The sequence below is a fragment of the Paroedura picta genome, chromosome 10 (genome assembly GCF_049243985.1).
Source record: "Paroedura picta isolate Pp20150507F chromosome 10, Ppicta_v3.0, whole genome shotgun sequence".
In the NCBI taxonomy this organism is placed as follows: Eukaryota; Metazoa; Chordata; class Lepidosauria; order Squamata; family Gekkonidae; genus Paroedura; species Paroedura picta.
This window is the reverse complement of record NC_135378.1, coordinates 11,203,640-11,229,888: the sequence shown is the minus strand read 5'-3', so window position 1 is coordinate 11,229,888 and position 26,249 is coordinate 11,203,640.

Here is a 26,249-nt window from a genome sequence, read left to right as displayed (position 1 = left end):
GGTAACTGTGGACCATTCCAGTGTCTTTCATAGGAGGGATGTTATGGGGAGAGAAAGAAAAGATGATTTTTAAGCTGCTTATGGAGAACTGAGGCCTGCTGGGTAACTGTGGACCATTCCAGTCTCTTTCATAGGAGGGATGTTATGGGGAGAGAAAGAAAAGACGATTTTTAAGCTGCTTATGGAGAACTGAGGCCTGTTGGGTAACTGTGGACCATTCCAGTCTCTCTCATAGGAAGAATGTTATGGGGAGAGAAAGAAAAGGTGATTTTAAACTGCTTAGGGAGAACTGAGGCCTGGTGGGTGACTGTGGACCATTCCAGTTCTCTCAGACCTCTCTCATAGGAAGTATGTTATGGGGAGAGAAAGAAAAGGTGATTTTAAACTGCTTAGGGAGAACTGAGGCCTGGTGGGTGACTGTGGACCATTCCAGTTCTCTCAGACCTCTCTTAGGAAGAATGTTATGGGGAGAGAAAGAAAAGATGATTTTAAAGTGCTTAGGGAGAACTGAGGCCTGGTGGGTGACTGTTGACCATTCCAGTTCTCTCAGACCTCTCTCATAGGAAGCATGTTATGGGGAGAGAAAGAAAAGATGATTTTTAAGCTGCTTATGGAGAACTGAGGCCTGCTGGGTAACTGTGGACCATTCCAGGCTCTTTCATAGGAGGGATGTTATGGGGAGAGAAAGAAAAGATGATTTTAAGCTGCTTAGGGAGAACTGAGGCCTGCTGGGTAACTGTTGACCATTCCAGTCTCTTTCATAGGAGGGGTGTTATGGGGAAAGAAAGAAAAGATTATTTTTAAGCTGCTTAGGGAGAACTGAGGCCTGCTGGGTAACTGTGGACCATTCCAGTTCTCTCAGACCTCTCTCATAGGAAGTATGTTATGGGGAGAGAAAGAAAAGGTGATTTTAAACTGCTTAGGGAGAACTGAGGCCTGGTGGGTGACTGTGGACCATTCCAGTTCTCTCAGACCTCTCTTAGGAAGAATGTTATGGGGAGAGAAAGAAAAAATGATTTTAAAGTGCTTAGGGAGAACTGAGGCCTGGTGGGTGACTGTTGACCATTCCAGTTCTCTCAGACCTCTCTCATAGGAAGCATGTTATGGGGAGAGAAAGAAAAGATGATTTTTAAGCTGCTTATGGAGAACTGAGGCCTGCTGGGTAACTGTGGACCATTCCAGGCTCTTTCATAGGAGGGATGTTATGGGGAGAGAAAGAAAAGATGATTTTAAGCTGCTTAGGGAGAACTGAGGCCTGCTGGGTAACTGTTGACCATTCCAGTCTCTTTCATAGGAGGGATGTTATGGGGAGAGAAAGAAAAGATGATTTTTAAGCTGCTTAGGGAGAACTGAGGCCTGGTGGGTGACTGTGGACCATTCCAGTTCTCTCAGACCTCTCTTAGGAAGAATGTTATGGGGAGAGAAAGAAAAGATGATTTTAAAGTGCTTAGGGAGAACTGAGGCCTGGTGGGTGACTGTTGACCATTCCAGTTCTCTCAGACCTCTCTCATAGGAAGCATGTTATGGGGAGAGAAAGAAAAGATGATTTTTAAGCTGCTTATGGAGAACTGAGGCCTGCTGGGTAACTGTGGACCATTCCAGGCTCTTTCATAGGAGGGATGTTATGTGGAGAGAAAGAAAAGATGATTTTAAGCTGCTTAGGGAGAACTGAGGCCTGGTGGGTGACTGTGGACCATTCCAGTTCTCTCAGTCCTCTCTCATAGGAAGTATGTTATGGGGAGAGAAAGAAAAGGGGATTTTAAACTGCTTAGGGAGAACTGAGGCCTGGTGGGTAACTGTGGACCATTCAGTTCTCTCAGACCTCTCTCATAGGAAGTATGTTATGGGGAGAGAAAGAAAAGGTGATTTTAAACTGCTTAGGGAGGACTGAGGCCTGGTGGGTAACTGTGGACCATTCCAGTTCTCTCAGACCTCTCTTAGTAAGTATGTTATGGGGAGAGAAAGAAAAGATGATTTTAAAAGTGCTTAGGGAGATCTGAGGCCTGCTGGGTGACTGTTGATCATTTCAGTTCTCTCAGACCTCTCTCATAGGAAGCATGTTATGGGGAGAGAAAGAAAAGGTGATTTTAAATGGCTTAGGGTGAAATGAAGCCTAGTGGGTAACTGAGGACCATTCCAGTTCTCTCAGACCACTCTCATAGGAAGTATGTTATGGGGAGAGAAAGAAAAGGTGATTTTAAACTGCTTAGGGAGAACTGAGGCCTAGTGGGTAACTGTGGACCATTCCAGTTCTCTCAGACATTTCTCATAGGAAGTATGTTATGGGGAGAGAAAGAAAAGGTGATTTTAAACTGCTTAGGGAGAACTGAGGCCTGGTGGGTGACTGTGGACCATTCCAGTTCTCTCAGACCTCTCTTAGGAAGAATGTTATGGGGAGAGAAAGAAAAGATGATTTTAAAGTGCTTAGGGAGAACTGAGGCCTGGTGGGTGACTGTTGACCATTCCAGTTCTCTCAGACCTCTCTCATAGGAAGCATGTTATGGGGAGAGAAAGAAAAGATGATTTTTAAGCTGCTTATGGAGAACTGAGGCCTGCTGGGTAACTGTGGACCATTCCAGGCTCTTTCATAGGAGGGATGTTATGGGGAGAGAAAGAAAAGATGATTTTAAGCTGCTTAGGGAGAACTGAGGCCTGCTGGGTAACTGTTGACCATTCCAGTCTCTTTCATAGGAGGGGTGTTATGGGGAAAGAAAGAAAAGATTATTTTTAAGCTGCTTAGGGAGAACTGAGGCCTGCTGGGTAACTGTGGACCATTCCAGTTCTCTCAGACCTCTCTCATAGGAAGTATGTTATGGGGAGAGAAAGAAAAGGTGATTTTAAACTGCTTAGGGAGAACTGAGGCCTGGTGGGTGACTGTGGACCATTCCAGTTCTCTCAGACCTCTCTTAGGAAGAATGTTATGGGGAGAGAAAGAAAAAATGATTTTAAAGTGCTTAGGGAGAACTGAGGCCTGGTGGGTGACTGTTGACCATTCCAGTTCTCTCAGACCTCTCTCATAGGAAGCATGTTATGGGGAGAGAAAGAAAAGATGATTTTTAAGCTGCTTATGGAGAACTGAGGCCTGCTGGGTAACTGTGGACCATTCCAGGCTCTTTCATAGGAGGGATGTTATGGGGAGAGAAAGAAAAGATGATTTTAAGCTGCTTAGGGAGAACTGAGGCCTGCTGGGTAACTGTTGACCATTCCAGTCTCTTTCATAGGAGGGATGTTATGGGGAGAGAAAGAAAAGATGATTTTTAAGCTGCTTAGGGAGAACTGAGGCCTGGTGGGTGACTGTGGACCATTCCAGTTCTCTCAGACCTCTCTTAGGAAGAATGTTATGGGGAGAGAAAGAAAAGATGATTTTAAAGTGCTTAGGGAGAACTGAGGCCTGGTGGGTGACTGTTGACCATTCCAGTTCTCTCAGACCTCTCTCATAGGAAGCATGTTATGGGGAGAGAAAGAAAAGATGATTTTTAAGCTGCTTATGGAGAACTGAGGCCTGCTGGGTAACTGTGGACCATTCCAGGCTCTTTCATAGGAGGGATGTTATGGGGAGAGAAAGAAAAGATGATTTTAAGCTGCTTAGGGAGAACTGAGGCCTGGTGGGTGACTGTGGACCATTCCAGTTCTCTCAGTCCTCTCTCATAGGAAGTATGTTATGGGGAGAGAAAGAAAAGGGGATTTTAAACTGCTTAGGGAGAACTGAGGCCTGGTGGGTAACTGTGGACCATTCAGTTCTCTCAGACCTCTCTCATAGGAAGTATGTTATGGGGAGAGAAAGAAAAGGTGATTTTAAACTGCTTAGGGAGGACTGAGGCCTGGTGGGTAACTGTGGACCATTCCAGTTCTCTCAGACCTCTCTTAGTAAGTATGTTATGGGGAGAGAAAGAAAAGATGATTTTAAAAGTGCTTAGGGAGATCTGAGGCCTGCTGGGTGACTGTTGATCATTTCAGTTCTCTCAGACCTCTCTCATAGGAAGCATGTTATGGGGAGAGAAAGAAAAGGTGATTTTAAATGGCTTAGGGTGAAATGAAGCCTAGTGGGTAACTGAGGACCATTCCAGTTCTCTCAGACCACTCTCATAGGAAGTATGTTATGGGGAGAGAAAGAAAAGGTGATTTTAAACTGCTTAGGGAGAACTGAGGCCTAGTGGGTAACTGTGGACCATTCCAGTTCTCTCAGACATTTCTCATAGGAAGTATGTTATGGGGAGAGAAAGAAAAGGTGATTTTAAACTGCTTAGGGAGAACTGAGGCCTGGTGGGTGACTGTGGACCATTCCAGTTCTCTCAGACCTCTCTTAGGAAGAATGTTATGGGGAGAGAAAGAAAAGATGATTTTAAAGTGCTTAGGGAGAACTGAGGCCTGGTGGGTGACTGTTGACCATTCCAGTTCTCTCAGACCTCTCTCATAGGAAGCATGTTATGGGGAGAGAAAGAAAAGATGATTTTTAAGCTGCTTATGGAGAACTGAGGCCTGCTGGGTAACTGTGGACCATTCCAGGCTCTTTCATAGGAGGGATGTTATGGGGAGAGAAAGAAAAGATGATTTTAAGCTGCTTAGGGAGAACTGAGGCCTGCTGGGTAACTGTTGACCATTCCAGTCTCTTTCATAGGAGGGGTGTTATGGGGAAAGAAAGAAAAGATTATTTTTAAGCTGCTTAGGGAGAACTGAGGCCTGCTGGGTAACTGTGGACCATTCCAGTTCTCTCAGACCTCTCTCATAGGAAGTATGTTATGGGGAGAGAAAGAAAAGGTGATTTTAAACTGCTTAGGGAGAACTGAGGCCTGGTGGGTGACTGTGGACCATTCCAGTTCTCTCAGACCTCTCTTAGGAAGAATGTTATGGGGAGAGAAAGAAAAAATGATTTTAAAGTGCTTAGGGAGAACTGAGGCCTGGTGGGTGACTGTTGACCATTCCAGTTCTCTCAGACCTCTCTCATAGGAAGCATGTTATGGGGAGAGAAAGAAAAGATGATTTTTAAGCTGCTTATGGAGAACTGAGGCCTGCTGGGTAACTGTGGACCATTCCAGGCTCTTTCATAGGAGGGATGTTATGGGGAGAGAAAGAAAAGATGATTTTAAGCTGCTTAGGGAGAACTGAGGCCTGCTGGGTAACTGTTGACCATTCCAGTCTCTTTCATAGGAGGGATGTTATGGGGAGAGAAAGAAAAGATGATTTTTAAGCTGCTTAGGGAGAACTGAGGCCTGGTGGGTGACTGTGGACCATTCCAGTTCTCTCAGACCTCTCTTAGGAAGAATGTTATGGGGAGAGAAAGAAAAGATGATTTTAAAGTGCTTAGGGAGAACTGAGGCCTGGTGGGTGACTGTTGACCATTCCAGTTCTCTCAGACCTCTCTCATAGGAAGCATGTTATGGGGAGAGAAAGAAAAGATGATTTTTAAGCTGCTTATGGAGAACTGAGGCCTGCTGGGTAACTGTGGACCATTCCAGGCTCTTTCATAGGAGGGATGTTATGGGGAGAGAAAGAAAAGATGATTTTAAGCTGCTTAGGGAGAACTGAGGCCTGGTGGGTGACTGTGGACCATTCCAGTTCTCTCAGTCCTCTCTCATAGGAAGTATGTTATGGGGAGAGAAAGAAAAGGGGATTTTAAACTGCTTAGGGAGAACTGAGGCCTGGTGGGTAACTGTGGACCATTCAGTTCTCTCAGACCTCTCTCATAGGAAGTATGTTATGGGGAGAGAAAGAAAAGGTGATTTTAAACTGCTTAGGGAGGACTGAGGCCTGGTGGGTAACTGTGGACCATTCCAGTTCTCTCAGACCTCTCTTAGTAAGTATGTTATGGGGAGAGAAAGAAAAGATGATTTTAAAAGTGCTTAGGGAGATCTGAGGCCTGCTGGGTGACTGTTGATCATTTCAGTTCTCTCAGACCTCTCTCATAGGAAGCATGTTATGGGGAGAGAAAGAAAAGGTGATTTTAAATGGCTTAGGGTGAAATGAAGCCTAGTGGGTAACTGAGGACCATTCCAGTTCTCTCAGACCACTCTCATAGGAAGTATGTTATGGGGAGAGAAAGAAAAGGTGATTTTAAACTGCTTAGGGAGAACTGAGGCCTAGTGGGTAACTGTGGACCATTCCAGTTCTCTCAGACATTTCTCATAGGAAGTATGCTATGTGGAGAAAAAGAAAAGATGATTTTAAAGTGCTTAGGGAGAACTGAGGCCTGGTGGGTGACTGTGGACCATTCCAGTTCTCGCAGACCTCTCCCATAGGAAGTATGTTGTGGGGAGAGAAAGAAAAGGTGATTTTAAACTGCTTAGGGCGAACTGAGGCCTGGTGGGTAACTGTGGACCATTCCAGTTCTCTCAGACCTCTCTTAGGAAATATGGGGAGAGAAAGAAAAGATGATTTTTAAGCTCCTTAGGGAGAACTGAGGCCTTCTGGGTAACTGTGGACCTTCCAGTCTCTCATAGGATAAATGTTATGGGGAGAGAAAGAAAAGGTCATTTTTAAGCTGCTTAGGGAGAACTGAGGCCTTTTGGGTAACTGTGGACATTCCAGTCTCTCATGGGATGAATGTTATGGGGAGGGAAAGAAAAGGTGATTTTTAAGCTGCTTATGGAGAACGGAGGCCTGGTGGGTAACTGTCAACCGTTCCAGTTCTCTCAGACCTGCCTCATAGGAAGCATGTTATGGGGAGAGAAAGAAAAGGTGATTTTAAATGGCTTAGGGAGAACTGAGGCCTAGTGGGTAACTGTGGACCATTCCAGTTCTCTCAGACCTCTCTCATAGGAAGTATGTTATGGGGAGAGAAAGAAAAGGTGATTTTAAACTGCTTAGGGAGAACTGAGGCCTAGTGGGTAACTGTGGACCATTCCAGTTCTCTCAGACCTCTCTCATAGGAAGTATGTTATGGGGAGAGAAAGAAAAGATGATTTAAGCTGCTTAGGGAGAACTGAGGCCTGCTGGGTAACTGTGGACCATTCCAGTGTCTTTCATAGGAGGGATGTTATGGGGAGAGAAAGAAAAGATGATTTTTAAGCTGCTTATGGAGAACTGAGGCCTGCTGGGTAACTGTGGACCATTCCAGTGTCTTTCAGAGGAGGGATGTTATGGGGAGAGAAAGAAAAGACGATTTTTAAGCTGCTTACGGAGAACTGAGGCCTGCTGGGTAACTGTGGACCATTCCAGTCTCTCTCATAGGAAGAATGTTATGGGGAGAGAAAGAAAAGGTGATTTTAAACTGCTTAGGGAGAACTGAGGCCTGCTGGGTAACTGTTGACCATTCCAGTCTCTTTCATAGGAGCGATGTTATGGGGAGAGAAAGAAAAGATGATTTTTAAGCTGCTTAGGGACAACTGAGGCCTGCTGGGTAACTGTGGACCATTCCAGTCTCTTTCATAGGAGGGATGTTATGGGGAGAGAAAGAAAAGATTATTTTTAAGCTGCTTAGGGAGAACTGAGGCCTGCTGGGTAACTGTGGACCATTCCAGTCTCTTTCATAGGAGGGGTGTTATGGGGAAAGAAAGAAAAGATTATTTTTAAGCTGCTTAGGGAGAACTGAGGCCTGCTGGGTAACTGTGGACCATTCCAGTTCTCTCAGACCTCTCTCATAGGAAGTATGTTATGGGGAGAGAAAGAAAAGGTGATTTTAAACTGCTTAGGGAGAACTGAGGCCTGGTGGGTGACTGTGGACCATTCCAGTTCTCTCAGACCTCTCTTAGTAAGTATGTTATGGGGAGAGAAAGAAAAGATGATTTTAAAAGTGCTTAGGGAGAACTGAGGCCTGCTGGGTGACTGTTGATCATTTCAGTTCTCTCAGACCTCTCTCATAGGAAGCATGTTATGGGGAGAGAAAGAAAAGGTGATTTTAAACTGCTTAGGGAGAACTGAGGCCTAGTGGGTAACTGTGGACCATTCCAGTTCTCTCAGACATTTCTCATAGGAAGTATGCTATGGGGAGAGAAAGAAAAGATGATTTAAGCTGATTAGGGAGAACTGAGGCCTGCTGGGTAACTGTGGACCATTCCAGTCTCTTTCATAGGAGGGATGTTATGGGGAGAGAAAGAAAAGATGATTTTTAAGCTGCTTAAGGAGAACTGAGGCCTGCTGGGTAACTGTGGACCATTCCAGTCTCTTTCATAGGAGGGATGTTATGGGGAGAGAAAGAAAAGATGATTTTTAAGCTGCTTATGGAGAACTGAGGCCTGCTGGGTAACGGTGGAGCATCCCAGTCTCTTTCATAGGAGGGATGGGGAGAGAAAGAAAAGATGATTTTTAAGCTGCTTAGGGAGAACTGAGGCCTGCTGGGTAACTGTGGACCATTCCAGTCTCTTTCATAGGAGGGGTCTTATGGGGAAAGAAAGAAAAGATGATTTTTAAGCTGCTTAGGGAGATCTGAGGCCTGCTGGGTAACTGTGGACCATTCCAGTGTCTTTCATAGGAGGGATGTTATGGGGAGAGAAAGAAAAGATGATTTTTAAGCTGCTTATGGAGAACTGAGGCCTGCTGGGTAACTGTGGACCATTCCAGTCTCTTTCATAGGAGGGATGTTATGGGGAGAGAAAGAAAAGACGATTTTTAAGCTGCTTATGGAGAACTGAGGCCTGCTGGGAAACTGTGGACCATTCCAGTCTCTCTCATAGGAAGAATGTTATGGGGAGAGAAAGAAAAGGTGATTTTAAACTGCTTAGGGAGAACTGAGGCCTGCTGGGTAACTGTTGACCATTCCAGTCTCTTTCATAGGAGCGATGTTATGGGGAGAGAAAGAAAAGATGATTATTAAGCTGCTTAGGGAGAACTGAGGCCTGCTGGGTAACTGTGGACCATTCCAGTCTCTTTCATAGGAGGGATGTTATGGGGAGAGAAAGAAAAGATTATTTTTAAGCTGCTTAGGGAGAACTGAGGCCTGCTGGGTAACTGTGGACCATTCCAGTCTCTTTCATAGGAGGGGTGTTATGGGGAAAGAAAGAAAAGATTATTTTTAAGCTGCTTAGGGAGAACTGAGGCCTGCTGGGTAACTGTGGACCATTCCAGTTCTCTCAGACCTCTCTTAGTAAGTATGTTATGGGGAGAGAAAGAAAAGATGATTTTAAAAGTGCTTAGGGAGAACTGAGGCCTGCTGGGTGACTGTTGATCATTTCAGTTCTCTCAGACCTCTCTCATAGGAAGCATGTTATGGGGAGAGAAAGAAAAGGTGATTTTAAACTGCTTAGGGAGAACTGAGGCCTAGTGGGTAACTGTGGACCATTCCAGTTCTCTCAGACATTTCTCATAGGAAGTATGCTATGGGGAGAGAAAGAAAAGATGATTTAAGTTGATTAGGGAGAACTGAGGCCTGCTGGGTAACTGTGGACCATTCCAGTCTCTTTCATAGGAGGGATGTTATGGGGAGAGAAAGAAAAGATGATTTTTAAGCTGCTTAAGGAGAACTGAGGCCTGCTGGGTAACTGTGGACCATTCCAGTCTCTTTCATAGGAGGGATGTTATGGGGAGAGAAAGAAAAGATGATTTTTAAGCTGCTTATGGAGAACTGAGGCCTGCTGGGTAACGGTGGAGCATCCCAGTCTCTTTCATAGGAGGGATGTTATGGGGAGAGAAAGAAAAGATGATTTTTAAGCTGCTTAGGGAGAACTGAGGCCTGCTGGGTAACTGTGGACCATTCCAGTCTCTTTCATAGGAGGGGTCTTATGGGGAAAGAAAGAAAAGATGATTTTTAAGCTGCTTAGGGAGATCTGAGGCCTGCTGGGTAACTGTGGACCATTCCAGTGTCTTTCATAGGAGGGATGTTATGGGGAGAGAAAGAAAAGATGATTTTTAAGCTGCTTATGGAGAACTGAGGCCTGCTGGGTAACTGTGGACCATTCCAGTCTCTTTCATAGGAGGGATGTTATGGGGAGAGAAAGAAAAGACGATTTTTAAGCTGCTTATGGAGAACTGAGGCCTGCTGGGAAACTGTGGACCATTCCAGTCTCTCTCATAGGAAGAATGTTATGGGGAGAGAAAGAAAAGGTGATTTTAAACTGCTTAGGGAGAACTGAGGCCTGCTGGGTAACTGTTGACCATTCCAGTCTCTTTCATAGGAGCGATGTTATGGGGAGAGAAAGAAAAGATGATTATTAAGCTGCTTAGGGAGAACTGAGGCCTGCTGGGTAACTGTGGACCATTCCAGTCTCTTTCATAGGAGGGATGTTATGGGGAGAGAAAGAAAAGATTATTTTTAAGCTGCTTAGGGAGAACTGAGGCCTGCTGGGTAACTGTGGACCATTCCAGTCTCTTTCATAGGAGGGGTGTTATGGGGAAAGAAAGAAAAGATTATTTTTAAGCTGCTTAGGGAGAACTGAGGCCTGCTGGGTAACTGTGGACCATTCCAGTTCTCTCAGACCTCTCTCATAGGAAGTATGTTATGGGGAGAGAAAGAAAAGGTGATTTTAAACTGCTTAGGGAGAACTGAGGCCTGGTGGGTGACTGTGGACCATTCCAGTTCTCTCAGACCTCTCTTAGGAAGAATGTTATGGGGAGAGAAAGAAAAGATGATTTTAAAGTGCTTAGGGAGAACTGAGGCCTGGTGGGTGACTGTTGACCATTCCAGTTCTCTCAGACCTCTCTCATAGGAAGCATGTTATGGGGAGAGAAAGAAAAGATGATTTTTAAGCTGCTTATGGAGAACTGAGGCCTGCTGGGTAACTGTGGACCATTCCAGGCTCTTTCATAGGAGGGATGTTATGGGGAGAGAAAGAAAAGGTGATTTTAACTGCTTAGGGAGAACTGAGGCCTGGTGGGTAACTGAGGACCATTCCAGTTCTCTCAGACCACTTTCATAGGAAGTATGTTATGGGGAGAGAAAGAAAAGGTGATTTTAAACTGCTTAGGGAGAACTGAGGCCTAGTGGGTAACTGTGGACCATTCCAGTTCTCTCAGACATCTCTCATAGGAAGTATGTTATGGGGAGAGAAAGAAAAGATCATTTAAGCTGATTAGGGAGAACTGAGGCCTGCTGGGTAACTGTGGACCATTCCAGTCTCTTTCATAGGAGGGATGTTATGGGGAGAGAAAAAAAAGATGATTTTTAAGCTGCTTAAGGAGAACTGAGGCCTGCTGGGTAACGGTGGAGCATTCCAGTCTCTTTCATAGGAGGGATGTTATGGGGAGAGAAAGAAAAGATGATTTTTAAGCTGCTTAGGGAGAACTGAGGCCTGCTGGGTAACGGTGGAGCATTCCAGTCTCTTTCATAGGAGGGATGTTATGGGGAGAGAAAGAAAAGATGATTTTTAAGCTGCTTAGGGAGAACTGAGGCCTGCTGGGTAACTGTGGACCATTACAGTCTCTTTCATAGGAGGGGTCTTATGGGGAAAGAAAGAAAAGATGATTTTTAAGCTGCTTAGGGAGATCTGAGGCCTGCTGGGTAACTGTGGACCATTCAAGTTCTCTCAGACCTCTCTCATAGGAAGTATGTTATGGGGAGAGAAAGAAAAGGTGAATTTAAACTGCTTAGGGAGAACTGAGGCCTAGAGGGTAACTGTGGACCATTACAGTTCTCTCAGACCTCTCTCATAGGAAGTATGTTATGGGGAGAGAAAGAAAAGGTGATTTTACACTGCTTAGGGAGAACTGAGGCCTGGTGGGTAACTGTGGACCATTCCAGTTCTCTCAGACCTCTCTTAGGAAGTATGTTATGTGGAGAAAAAGAAAATATGATTTTAAAGTGCTTAGGGAGAACTGAGGCCTGGTGGGTGACTGTGGACCATTCCAGTTCTCGCAGACCTCTCCCATAGGAAGTATGTTGTGGGGAGACAAAGAAAAGGTGATTTTAAACTGCTTAGGGCGAACTGAGGCCTGGTGGGTAACTGTGGACCATTCCAGTTCTCTCAGACCTCTCATAGGAAGCATGTTATGGGGAGAGAAAGAAAAGATGATTTTTAAGCTCCTTAGGGAGAACTGAGGCCTTCTGGGTAACTGTGGACCTTCCAGTCTCTCATAGGATGAATGTTATGGGGAGATAAAGAAAAGGTGATTTTTAAGCTGCTTAGGGAGAACTGAGGCCTTTTGGGTAACTGTGGACATTCCAGTCTCTCATAGGATGAATGTTATGGGGAGAGAAAGAAAAGGTGATTTTTAAGCTGCTTATGGAGAACTGAGGCCTGCTGGGTAACTGTGGACCATTCCAGTTCTCTCAGACCTGCCTCATAGGAAGCATGTTATGGGGAGAGAAAGAAAAGGTGATTTTAAATGGCTTAGGGAGAACTGAGGCCTAGTGGGTAACTGTGGACCATTCCAGTTCTCTCAGACCTCTCTCATAGGAAGTATGTTATGGGGAGAGAAAGAAAAGGTGATTTTAAACTGCTTAGGGAGAACTGAGGCCTAGTGGGTAACTGTGGACCATTCCAGTTCTCTCAGACCTCTCTCATAGGAAGTATGTTATGGGGAGAGAAAGAAAAGATGATTTAAGCTGCTTAGGGAGAACTGAGGCCTGCTGGGTAACTGTGGACCATTCCAGTGTCTTTCATAGGAGGGATGTTATGGGGAGAGAAAGAAAAGATGATTTTTAAGCTGCTTATGGAGAACTGAGGCCTGCTGGGTAACTGTGGACCATTCCAGTGTCTTTCATAGGAGGGATGTTATGGGGAGAGAAAGAAAAGATGATTTTTAAGCTGCTTATGGAGAACTGAGGCCTGCTGGGTAACTGTGGACCATTCCAGTGTCTTTCATAGGAGGGATGTTATGGGGAGAGAAAGAAAAGACGATTTTTAAGCTGCTTATGGAGAACTGAGGCCTGCTGGGTAACTGTGGACCATTCCAGTCTCTCTCATAGGAAGAATGTTATGGGGAGAGAAAGAAAAGGTGATTTTAAACTGCTTAGGGAGAACTGAGGCCTGGTGGGTGACTGTGGACCATTCCAGTTCTCTCAGACCTCTCTCATAGGAAGTATGTTATGGGGAGAGAAAGAAAAGGTGATTTTAAACTGCTTAGGGAGAACTGAGGCCTGGTGGGTGACTGTGGACCATTCCAGTTCTCTCAGACCTCTCTTAGGAAGAATGTTATGGGGAGAGAAAGAAAAGATGATTTTAAAGTGCTTAGGGAGAACTGAGGCCTGGTGGGTGACTGTTGACCATTCCAGTTCTCTCAGACCTCTCTCATAGGAAGCATGTTATGGGGAGAGAAAGAAAAGATGATTTTTAAGCTGCTTATGGAGAACTGAGGCCTGCTGGGTAACTGTGGACCATTCCAGGCTCTTTCATAGGAGGGATGTTATGGGGAGAGAAAGAAAAGATGATTTTAAGCTGCTTAGGGAGAACTGAGGCCTGCTGGGTAACTGTTGACCATTCCAGTCTCTTTCATAGGAGGGGTGTTATGGGGAAAGAAAGAAAAGATTATTTTTAAGCTGCTTAGGGAGAACTGAGGCCTGCTGGGTAACTGTGGACCATTCCAGTTCTCTCAGACCTCTCTCATAGGAAGTATGTTATGGGGAGAGAAAGAAAAGGTGATTTTAAACTGCTTAGGGAGAACTGAGGCCTGGTGGGTGACTGTGGACCATTCCAGTTCTCTCAGACCTCTCTTAGGAAGAATGTTATGGGGAGAGAAAGAAAAGATGATTTTAAAGTGCTTAGGGAGAACTGAGGCCTGGTGGGTGACTGTTGACCATTCCAGTTCTCTCAGACCTCTCTCATAGGAAGCATGTTATGGGGAGAGAAAGAAAAGATGATTTTTAAGCTGCTTATGGAGAACTGAGGCCTGCTGGGTAACTGTGGACCATTCCAGGCTCTTTCATAGGAGGGATGTTATGGGGAGAGAAAGAAAAGATGATTTTAAGCTGCTTAGGGAGAACTGAGGCCTGCTGGGTAACTGTTGACCATTCCAGTCTCTTTCATAGGAGGGATGTTATGGGGAGAGAAAGAAAAGATGATTTTTAAGCTGCTTAGGGAGAACTGAGGCCTGGTGGGTGACTGTGGACCATTCTAGTTCTCTCAGTCCTCTCTCATAGGAAGTATGTTATGGGGAGAGAAAGAAAAGGGGATTTTAAACTGCTTAGGGAGAACTGAGGCCTGGTGGGTAACTGTGGACCATTCAGTTCTCTCAGACCTCTCTCATAGGAAGTATGTTATGGGGAGAGAAAGAAAAGGTGATTTTAAACTGCTTAGGGAGAACTGAGGCCTGGTGGGTAACTGTGGACCATTCCAGTTCTCTCAGACCTCTCTTAGTAAGTATGTTATGGGGAGAGAAAGAAAAGATGATTTTAAAAGTGCTTAGGGAGAACTGAGGCCTGCTGGGTGACTGTTGATCATTTCAGTTCTCTCGGACCTCTCTCATAGGAAGCATGTTATGGGGAGAGAAAGAAAAGGTGATTTTAAATGGCTTAGGGTGAAATGAAGCCTAGTGGGTAACTGAGGACCATTCCAGTTCTCTCAGACCACTCTCATAGGAAGTATGGGGAGAGAAAGAAAAGGTGATTTTAAACTGCTTAGGGAGAACTGAGGCCTAGTGGGTAACTGTGGACCATTCCAGTTCTCTCAGACATTTCTCATAGGAAGTATGTTATGGGGAGAGAAAGAAAAGATGATTTAAGCTGATTAGGGAGAACTGAGGCCTGCTGGGTAACTGTGGACCATTCCAGTCTCTTTCATAGGAGGGATGTTATGGGGAGAGAAAGAAAAGATGATTTTTAAGCTGCTTAAGGAGAACTGAGGCCTGCTGGGTAACTGTGGACCATTCCAGTCTCTTTCATAGGAGGGATGTTATGGGGAGAGAAAGAAAAGATGATTTTTAAGCTGCTTATGGAGAACTGAGGCCTGCTGGGTAACGGTGGAGCATTCCAGTCTCTTTCATAGGAGGGATGTTATGGGGAGAGAAAGAAAAGATGATTTTTAAGCTGCTTAGGGAGAACTGAGGCCTGCTGGGTAACTGTGGACCATTCCAGTCTCTTTCATAGGAGGGGTCTTATGGGGAAAGAAAGAAAAGATGATTTTTAAGCTGCTTAGGGAGATCTGAGGCCTGCTGGGTAACTGTGGACCATTCAAGTTCTCTCAGACCTCTCTTAGGAAGTATGTTATGGGGAGAGGAAGAAAAGGTGAATTTAAACTGCTTAGGGCGAACTGAGGCCTAGAGGGTAACTGTGAACCATTACAGTTCTCTCAGACCTCTCTCATAGGAAGTATGTTATGGGGAGAGAAAGAAAAAGTGATTTTACACTGCTTAGGGAGAACTGAGGCCTGGTGGGTAACTGTAGACCATTCCAGTTCTCTCAGACCTCTCTTAGGAAGTATGTTATGTGGAGAAAAAGAAAAGATGATTTTAAAGTGCTTAGGGAGAACTGAGGCCTGGTGGGTGACTGTGGACCATTCCAGTTCTCGCAGACCTCTCTTAGGAAGTATGGGGAGAGAAAGAAAAGATGATTTTTAAGCTCCTTAGGGAGAACTGAGGCCTTCTGGGTAACTGTGGACCTTCCAGTCTCTCATAGGATAAATGTTATGGGGAGAGAAAGAAAAGGTGATTTTTAAGCTGCTTAGGGAGAACTGAGGCCTTTTGGGTAACTGTGGACATTCCAGTCTCTCATGGGATGAATGTTATGGGGAGGGAAAGAAAAGGTGATTTTTAAGCTGCTTATGGAGAACGGAGGCCTGGTGGGTAACTGTCAACCGTTCCAGTTCTCTCAGACCTGCCTCATAGGAAGCATGTTATGGGGAGAGAAAGAAAAGGTGATTTTAAATGGCTTAGGGAGAACTGAGGCCTAGTGGGTAACTGTGGACCATTCCAGTTCTCTCAGACCTCTCTCATAGGAAGTATGTTATGGGGAGAGAAAGAAAAGGTGATTTTAAACTGCTTAGGGAGAACTGAGGCCTAGTGGGTAATTGTGGACCATTCCAGTTCTCTCAGACCTCTCTCATAGGAAGTATGTTATGGGGAGAGAAAGAAAAGATGATTTAAGCTGCTTATGGTGAACTGAGGCCTGCTGGGTAACTGTGGACCATTCCAGGCTCTTTCATAGGAGGGATGTTATGGGGAGAGAAAGAAAAGATCATTTTAAGCTGCTTAGGGAGAACTGAGGCCTGCTGGGTAACTGTTGACCATTCCAGTCTCTTTCATAGGAGGGATGTTATGGGGAGAGAAAGAAAAGATGATTTTTAAGCTGCTTAGGGAGAACTGAGGCCTGGTGGGTGACTGTGGACCATTCCAGTTCTCTCAGTCCTCTCTCATAGGAAGTATGTTATGGGGAGAGAAAGGAACGGGGAGTTTAAACTGCTTAGGGAGAACTGAGGCCTGGTGGGTAACTGTGGACCATTCAGTTCTCTCAGACCTCTCTCATAGGAAGTATGTTATGGGGAGAGAAAGAAAAGGTGATTTTAAACTGCTTAGGGAGGACTGAGGCCTGGTGGGTAACTGTGGACCATTCCAGTTCTCTCATACCTCTCTTAGTAAGTATGTTATGGGGAGAGAAAGAAAAGATGATTTTAAAAGTGCTTAGGGAGAACTGAGGCCTGCTGGGTGACTGTGGACCATTCCAGTTCTCTCAGACATTTCTCATAGGAAGTATGTTATGGGGAGAGAAAGAAAAGATCATTTTAAGCTGCTTAGGGAGAACTGAGGCCTGCTGGGTAACTGTTGACCATTCCAGTCTCTTTCATAGGAGGGATGTTATGGGGAGAGAAAGAAAAGGTGATTTTAAACTGCTTAGGGAGAACTGAGGCCTAGTGGGTAACTGTGGACCATTCCAGTTCTCTCTCATAGGAAGAATGTTATGGGGAGAGAAAGAAAAGATGATTTAAGCTGCTTAGGGAGAACTGAGGCCTGCTGGGTAACTGTGGACCATTCCAGTCTCTTTCATAGGAGGGATGTTATGGGGAGAGAAAGAAAAGATGATTTTTAAGCTGCTTATGGAGAACTGAGGCCTGCTGGGTAACTGTGGACCATTCCAGTCTCTTTCATAGGAGGGATGTTATGGGGAGAGAAAGAAAAGACGATTTTTAAGCTGCTTATGGAGAACTGAGGCCTGCTGGGTAACTGTGGACCATTCCAGTCTCTCTCATAGGAAGAATGTTATGGGGAGAGAAAGAAAAGGTGATTTTAAACTGCTTAGGGAGAACTGAGGCCTGGTGGGTGACTGTGGACCATTCCAGTTCTCTCAGACCTCTCTCATAGGAAGTATGTTATGAGGAGAGAAAGAAAAGGTGATTTTAAACTGCTTAGGGAGAACTGAGGCCTGCTGGGTAACTGTGGACCATTCCAATTGTCTCAGACTTTTCTCATAGGATGAATGTTATGGGGAGAGAAAGAAAAGGTGATTTTAAACTGCTTAGGGAGAACTGAGGCCTAGTGGGTAACTGTGGACCATTCCAGTTCTCTCAGACCTCTCTCATAGGAAGCATGTTATGGGGAGAGAAAAAAAAGGTGATTTTAAACTGCTTAGGGAGAACTGAGGCCTAGTGGGTAACTGTGGACCATTCCAGTTCTCTCAGACCTCTCTCATAGGACGTATGTTATGGGGAAAGAAAGAAAAGGTGATTTTAAACTGCTTAGGGAGAACTGAGGCCTGCTGGGTAACTGTGGACCATTCCAGTCTCTTTCATAGGAGGGATGTTATGGGGAGAGAAAGAAAAGATGATTTTTAAGCTGCTTATGGAGAACTGAGGCCTGCTGGGTAACGGTGGAGCATTCCAGTCTCTTTCATAGGAGGGATGTTATGGGGAGAGAAAGAAAAGATGATTTTTAAGCTGCTTAGGGAGAACTGAGGCCTGCTGGGTAACTGTGGACCATTCCAGTCTCTTTCATAGGAGGGGTCTTATGGGGAAAGAAAGAAAAGATGATTTTTAAGCTGCTTAGGGAGATCTGAGGCCTGCTGGGTAACTGTGGACCATTCAAGTTCTCTCAGACCTCTCTTAGGAAGTATGTTATGGGGAGAGGAAGAAAAGGTGAATTTAAACTGCTTAGGGCGAACTGAGGCCTAGAGGGTAACTGTGAACCATTACAGTTCTCTCAGACCTCTCTCATAGGAAGTATGTTATGGGGAGAGAAAGAAAAAGTGATTTTACACTGCTTAGGGAGAACTGAGGCCTGGTGGGTAACTGTAGACCATTCCAGTTCTCTCAGACCTCTCTTAGGAAGTATGTTATGTGGAGAAAAAGAAAAGATGATTTTAAAGTGCTTAGGGAGAACTGAGGCCTGGTGGGTGACTGTGGACCATTCCAGTTCTCGCAGACCTCTCTTAGGAAGTATGGGGAGAGAAAGAAAAGATGATTTTTAAGCTCCTTAGGGAGAACTGAGGCCTTCTGGGTAACTGTGGACCTTCCAGTCTCTCATAGGATAAATGTTATGGGGAGAGAAAGAAAAGGTGATTTTTAAGCTGCTTAGGGAGAACTGAGGCCTTTTGGGTAACTGTGGACATTCCAGTCTCTCATGGGATGAATGTTATGGGGAGGGAAAGAAAAGGTGATTTTTAAGCTGCTTATGGAGAACGGAGGCCTGGTGGGTAACTGTCAACCGTTCCAGTTCTCTCAGACCTGCCTCATAGGAAGCATGTTATGGGGAGAGAAAGAAAAGGTGATTTTAAATGGCTTAGGGAGAACTGAGGCCTAGTGGGTAACTGTGGACCATTCCAGTTCTCTCAGACCTCTCTCATAGGAAGTATGTTATGGGGAGAGAAAGAAAAGGTGATTTTAAACTGCTTAGGGAGAACTGAGGCCTAGTGGGTAATTGTGGACCATTCCAGTTCTCTCAGACCTCTCTCATAGGAAGTATGTTATGGGGAGAGAAAGAAAAGATGATTTAAGCTGCTTATGGTGAACTGAGGCCTGCTGGGTAACTGTGGACCATTCCAGGCTCTTTCATAGGAGGGATGTTATGGGGAGAGAAAGAAAAGATCATTTTAAGCTGCTTAGGGAGAACTGAGGCCTGCTGGGTAACTGTTGACCATTCCAGTCTCTTTCATAGGAGGGATGTTATGGGGAGAGAAAGAAAAGATGATTTTTAAGCTGCTTAGGGAGAACTGAGGCCTGGTGGGTGACTGTGGACCATTCCAGTTCTCTCAGTCCTCTCTCATAGGAAGTATGTTATGGGGAGAGAAAGGAACGGGGAGTTTAAACTGCTTAGGGAGAACTGAGGCCTGGTGGGTAACTGTGGACCATTCAGTTCTCTCAGACCTCTCTCATAGGAAGTATGTTATGGGGAGAGAAAGAAAAGGTGATTTTAAACTGCTTAGGGAGGACTGAGGCCTGGTGGGTAACTGTGGACCATTCCAGTTCTCTCATACCTCTCTTAGTAAGTATGTTATGGGGAGAGAAAGAAAAGATGATTTTAAAAGTGCTTAGGGAGAACTGAGGCCTGCTGGGTGACTGTGGACCATTCCAGTTCTCTCAGACATTTCTCATAGGAAGTATGTTATGGGGAGAGAAAGAAAAGATCATTTTAAGCTGCTTAGGGAGAACTGAGGCCTGCTGGGTAACTGTTGACCATTCCAGTCTCTTTCATAGGAGGGATGTTATGGGGAGAGAAAGAAAAGGTGATTTTAAACTGCTTAGGGAGAACTGAGGCCTAGTGGGTAACTGTGGACCATTCCAGTTCTCTCTCATAGGAAGAATGTTATGGGGAGAGAAAGAAAAGATGATTTAAGCTGCTTAGGGAGAACTGAGGCCTGCTGGGTAACTGTGGACCATTCCAGTCTCTTTCATAGGAGGGATGTTATGGGGAGAGAAAGAAAAGATGATTTTTAAGCTGCTTATGGAGAACTGAGGCCTGCTGGGTAACTGTGGACCATTCCAGTCTCTTTCATAGGAGGGATGTTATGGGGAGAGAAAGAAAAGACGATTTTTAAGCTGCTTATGGAGAACTGAGGCCTGCTGGGTAACTGTGGACCATTCCAGTCTCTCTCATAGGAAGAATGTTATGGGGAGAGAAAGAAAAGGTGATTTTAAACTGCTTAGGGAGAACTGAGGCCTGGTGGGTGACTGTGGACCATTCCAGTTCTCTCAGACCTCTCTCATAGGAAGTATGTTATGAGGAGAGAAAGAAAAGGTGATTTTAAACTGCTTAGGGAGAACTGAGGCCTGCTGGGTAACTGTGGACCATTCCAATTGTCTCAGACTTTTCTCATAGGATGAATGTTATGGGGAGAGAAAGAAAAGGTGATTTTAAACTGCTTAGGGAGAACTGAGGCCTAGTGGGTAACTGTGGACCATTCCAGTTCTCTCAGACCTCTCTCATAGGAAGCATGTTATGGGGAGAGAAAAAAAAGGTGATTTTAAACTGCTTAGGGAGAACTGAGGCCTAGTGGGTAACTGTGGACCATTCCAGTTCTCTCAGACCTCTCTCATAGGACGTATGTTATGGGGAAAGAAAGAAAAGGTGATTTTAAACTGCTTAGGGAGAACTGAGGCCTGCTGGGTAACTGTGGACCATTCCAGTCTCTTTCATAGGAGGGATGTTATGGGGAGAGAAAGAAAAGATGATTTTTAAGCTGCTTATGGAGAACTGAGGCCTGCTGGGTAACGGTGGAGCATTCCAGTCTCTTTCATAGGAGGGATGTTATGGGGAGAGAAAGAAAAGATGATTTTTAAGCTGCTTAGGGAGAACTGAGGCCTGCTGGGTAACTGTGGACCATTCCAGTCTCTTTCATAGGAGGGGTCTTATGGGGAAAGAAAGAAAAGATGATTTTTAAGCTGCTTAGGGAGATCTGAGGCCTGCTGGGTAACTGTGGACCATTCAAGTTCTCTCAGACCTCTCTTAGGAAGTATGTTATGGGGAGAGGAAGAAAAGGTGAATTTAAACTGCTTAGGGCGAACTGAGGCCTAGAGGGTAACTGTGAACCATTACAGTTCTCTCAGACCTCTCTCATAGGAAGTATGTTATGGGGAGAGAAAGAAAAAGTGATTTTACACTGCTTAGGGAGAACTGAGGCCTGGTGGGTAACTGTAGACCATTCCAGTTCTCTCAGACCTCTCTTAGGAAGTATGTTATGTGGAGAAAAAGAAAAGATGATTTTAAAGTGCTTAGGGAGAACTGAGGCCTGGTGGGTGACTGTGGACCATTCCAGTTCTCGCAGACCTCTCTTAGGAAGTATGGGGAGAGAAAGAAAAGATGATTTTTAAGCTCCTTAGGGAGAACTGAGGCCTTCTGGGTAACTGTGGACCTTCCAGTCTCTCATAGGATAAATGTTATGGGGAGAGAAAGAAAAGGTGATTTTTAAGCTGCTTAGGGAGAACTGAGGCCTTTTGGGTAACTGTGGACATTCCAGTCTCTCATGGGATGAATGTTATGGGGAGGGAAAGAAAAGGTGATTTTTAAGCTGCTTATGGAGAACGGAGGCCTGGTGGGTAACTGTCAACCGTTCCAGTTCTCTCAGACCTGCCTCATAGGAAGCATGTTATGGGGAGAGAAAGAAAAGGTGATTTTAAATGGCTTAGGGAGAACTGAGGCCTAGTGGGTAACTGTGGACCATTCCAGTTCTCTCAGACCTCTCTCATAGGAAGTATGTTATGGGGAGAGAAAGAAAAGGTGATTTTAAACTGCTTAGGGAGAACTGAGGCCTAGTGGGTAATTGTGGACCATTCCAGTTCTCTCAGACCTCTCTCATAGGAAGTATGTTATGGGGAGAGAAAGAAAAGATGATTTAAGCTGCTTATGGAGAACTGAGGCCTGCTGGGTAACTGTGGACCATTCCAGGCTCTTTCATAGGAGGGATGTTATGGGGAGAGAAAGAAAAGATCATTTTAAGCTGCTTAGGGAGAACTGAGGCCTGCTGGGTAACTGTTGACCATTCCAGTCTCTTTCATAGGAGGGATGTTATGGGGAGAGAAAGAAAAGATGATTTTTAAGCTGCTTAGGGAGAACTGAGGCCTGGTGGGTGACTGTGGACCATTCCAGTTCTCTCAGTCCTCTCTCATAGGAAGTATGTTATGGGGAGAGAAAGAAACGGGGAGTTTAAACTGCTTAGGGAGAACTGAGGCCTAGTGGGTAACTGTGGACCATTCAGTTCTCTCAGACCTCTCTCATAGGAAGTATGTTATGGGGAGAGAAAGAAAAGGTGATTTTAAACTGCTTAGGGAGGACTGAGGCCTGGTGGGTAACTGTGGACCATTCCAGTTCTCTCATACCTCTCTTAGTAAGTATGTTATGGGGAGAGAAAGAAAAGATGATTTTAAAAGTGCTTAGGGAGAACTGAGGCCTGCTGGGTGACTGTGGACCATTCCAGTTCTCTCAGACATTTCTCATAGGAAGTATGTTATGGGGAGAGAAAGAAAAGATGATTTAAGCTGATTAGGGAGAACTGAGGCCTGCTGGGTAACTGTGGACCATTCCAGTCTCTTTCATAGGAGGGATGTTATGGGGAGAGAAAGAAAAGATGATTTTTAAGCTGCTTAAGGAGAACTGAGGCCTGCTGGGTAACTGTGGACCATTCCAGGCTCTTTCATAGGAGGGATGTTATGGGGAGAGAAAGAAAAGATCATTTTAAGCTGCTTAGGGAGAACTGAGGCCTGCTGGGTAACTGTTGACCATTCCAGTCTCTTTCATAGGAGGGATGTTATGGGGAGAGAAAGAAAAGGTGATTTTAAACTGCTTAGGGAGAACTGAGGCCTAGTGGGTAACTGTGGACCATTCCAGTTCTCTCTCATAGGAAGAATGTTATGGGGAGAGAAAGAAAAGATGATTTAAGCTGCTTAGGGAGAACTGAGGCCTGCTGGGTAACTGTGGACCATTCCAGTCGCTTTCATAGGAGGGATGTTATGGGGAGAGAAAGAAAAGATGATTTTTAAGCTGCTTATGGAGAACTGAGGCCTGCTGGGTAACTGTGGACCATTCCAGTCTCTTTCATAGGAGGGATGTTATGGGGAGAGAAAGAAAAGACGATTTTTAAGCTGCTTATGGAGAACTGAGGCCTGCTGGGTAACTGTGGACCATTCCAGTCTCTCTCATAGGAAGAATGTTATGGGGAGAGAAAGAAAAGGTGATTTTAAACTGCTTAGGGAGAACTGAGGCCTGGTGGGTGACTGTGGACCATTCCAGTTCTCTCAGACCTCTCTCATAGGAAGTATGTTATGGGGAGAGAAAGAAAAGGTGATTTTAAACTGCTTAGGGAGAACTGAGGCCTGCTGGGTAACTGTGGACCATTCCAATTGTCTCAGACTTTTCTCATAGGATGAATGTTATGGGGAGAGAAAGAAAAGGTGATTTTAAACTGCTTAGGGAGAACTGAGGCCTAGTGGGTAACTGTGGACCATTCCAGTTCTCTCAGACCTCTCTCATAGGAAGCATGTTATGGGGAGAGAAAAAAAAGGTGATTTTAAACTGCTTAGGGAGAACTGAGGCCTAGTGGGTAACTGTGGACCATTCCAGTTCTCTCAGACCTCTCTCATAGGACGTATGTTATGGGGAAAGAAAGAAAAGGTGATTTTAAACTGCTTAGGGAGAACTGAGGCCTAGTGGGTAACTGTGGACCATTCCAGTTCTCTCAGACCTCTCTCATAGGAAGTATGTTATGGGGAGAGAAAGAAAAGATGATTTAAGCTGCTTAGGGAGAACTGAGGCCTGCTGGGTAACTGTGGACCATTCCAGTCTCTTTCATAGGAGGGATGTTATGGGGAGAGAAAGAAAAGATGATTTTTAAGCTGCTTAAGGAGAACTGAGGCCTGCTGGGTAACTGTGGACCATTCCAGTCTCTTTCATAGGAGGGATGTTATGTGGAGAGAAAGAAAAGATGATTTTTAAGCTGCTTAGGGAGAACTGAGGCCTGGTGGGTGACTGTGGACCATTCCAGGCTCTTTCATAGGAGGGATGTTATGGGGAGAGAAAGAAAAGATCATTTTAAGCTGCTTAGGGAGAACTGAGGCCTGCTGGGTAACTGTTGACCATTCCAGTCTCTTTCATAGGAGGGATGTTATGGGGAGAGAAAGAAAAGATGATTTTTAAGCTGCTTAGGGAGAACTGAGGCCTGGTGGGTGACTGTGGACCATTCCAGTTCTCTCAGTCCTCTCTCATAGGAAGTATGTTATGGGGAGAGAAAGAAACGGGGAGTTTAAACTGCTTAGGGAGAACTGAGGCCTAGTGGGTAACTGTGGACCATTCAGTTCTCTCAGACCTCTCTCATAGGAAGTATGTTATGGGGAGAGAAAGAAAAGGTGATTTTAAACTGCTTAGGGAGGACTGAGGCCTGGTGGGTAACTGTGGACCATTCCAGTTCTCTCATACCTCTCTTAGTAAGTATGTTATGGGGAGAGAAAGAAAAGATGATTTTAAAAGTGCTTAGGGAGAACTGAGGCCTGCTGGGTGACTGTGGACCATTCCAGTTCTCTCAGACATTTCTCATAGGAAGTATGTTATGGGGAGAGAAAGAAAAGATGATTTAAGCTGATTAGGGAGAACTGAGGCCTGCTGGGTAACTGTGGACCATTCCAGTCTCTTTCATAGGAGGGATGTTATGGGGAGAGAAAGAAAAGATGATTTTTAAGCTGCTTAAGGAGAACTGAGGCCTGCTGGGTAACTGTGGACCATTCCAGGCTCTTTCATAGGAGGGATGTTATGGGGAGAGAAAGAAAAGATAATTTTAAGCTGCTTAGGGAGAACTGAGGCCTGCTGGGTAACTGTTGACCATTCCAGTCTCTTTCATAGGAGGGATGTTATGGGGAGAGAAAGAAAAGGTGATTTTAAACTGCTTAGGGAGAACTGAGGCCTAGTGGGTAACTGTGGACCATTCCAGTTCTCTCTCATAGGAAGAATGTTATGGGGAGAGAAAGAAAAGATGATTTAAGCTGCTTAGGGAGAACTGAGGCCTGCTGGGTAACTGTGGACCATTCCAGTCGCTTTCATAGGAGGGATGTTATGGGGAGAGAAAGAAAAGATGATTTTTAAGCTGCTTATGGAGAACTGAGGCCTGCTGGGTAACTGTGGACCATTCCAGTCTCTTTCATAGGAGGGATGTTATGGGGAGAGAAAGAAAAGACGATTTTTAAGCTGCTTATGGAGAACTGAGGCCTGCTGGGTAACTGTGGACCATTCCAGTCTCTCTCATAGGAAGAATGTTATGGGGAGAGAAAGAAAAGGTGATTTTAAACTGCTTAGGGAGAACTGAGGCCTGGTGGGTGACTGTGGACCATTCCAGTTCTCTCAGACCTCTCTCATAGGAAGTATGTTATGGGGAGAGAAAGAAAAGGTGATTTTAAACTGCTTAGGGAGAACTGAGGCCTGCTGGGTAACTGTGGACCATTCCAATTGTCTCAGACTTTTCTCATAGGATGAATGTTATGGGGAGAGAAAGAAAAGGTGATTTTAAACTGCTTAGGGAGAACTGAGGCCTAGTGGGTAACTGTGGACCATTCCAGTTCTCTCAGACCTCTCTCATAGGAAGCATGTTATGGGGAGAGAAAAAAAAGGTGATTTTAAACTGCTTAGGGAGAACTGAGGCCTAGTGGGTAACTGTGGACCATTCCAGTTCTCTCAGACCTCTCTCATAGGACGTATGTTATGGGGAAAGAAAGAAAAGGTGATTTTAAACTGCTTAGGGAGAACTGAGGCCTAGTGGGTAACTGTGGACCATTCCAGTTCTCTCAGACCTCTCTCATAGGAAGTATGTTATGGGGAGAGAAAGAAAAGATGATTTAAGCTGCTTAGGGAGAACTGAGGCCTGCTGGGTAACTGTGGACCATTCCAGTCTCTTTCATAGGAGGGATGTTATGGGGAGAGAAAGAAAAGATGATTTTTAAGCTGCTTAAGGAGAACTGAGGCCTGCTGGGTAACTGTGGACCATTCCAGTCTCTTTCATAGGAGGGATGTTATGTGGAGAGAAAGAAAAGATGATTTTTAAGCTGCTTAGGGAGAACTGAGGCCTGCTGGGTAACTGTGGACCATTCCAGTCTCTTTCATAGGAGGGATGTTATGGGGAGAGAAAGAAAAGATAATTTTTAAGCTGCTTAAGGAGAACTGAGGCCTGCTGGGTAACTGTGGACCATTCCAGTCTCTTTCATAGGAGGGATGTTATGTGGAGAGAAAGAAAAGATGATTTTTAAGCTGCTTAGGGAGAACTGAGGCCTGCTGGGTAACTGTGGACCATTCCAGTCTCTTTCATAGGAGGGATGTTATGGGGAGAGAAAGAAAAGATGATTTTTAAGCTGCTTAGGGAGAACTGAGGCCTGCTGGGTAACGGGGGACCATTCGAGTCTCTTTCATAGGAGGGATGTTATGGGGAGAGAAAGAAAAGATGATTTTTAAGCTGCTTAGGGAGAACTGAGGCCTGCTGGGTAACTGTGGACCATTCAAGTTCTCTCAGACCTCTCTCATAGGAAGTATGTTATGGGGAGAGAAAGAAA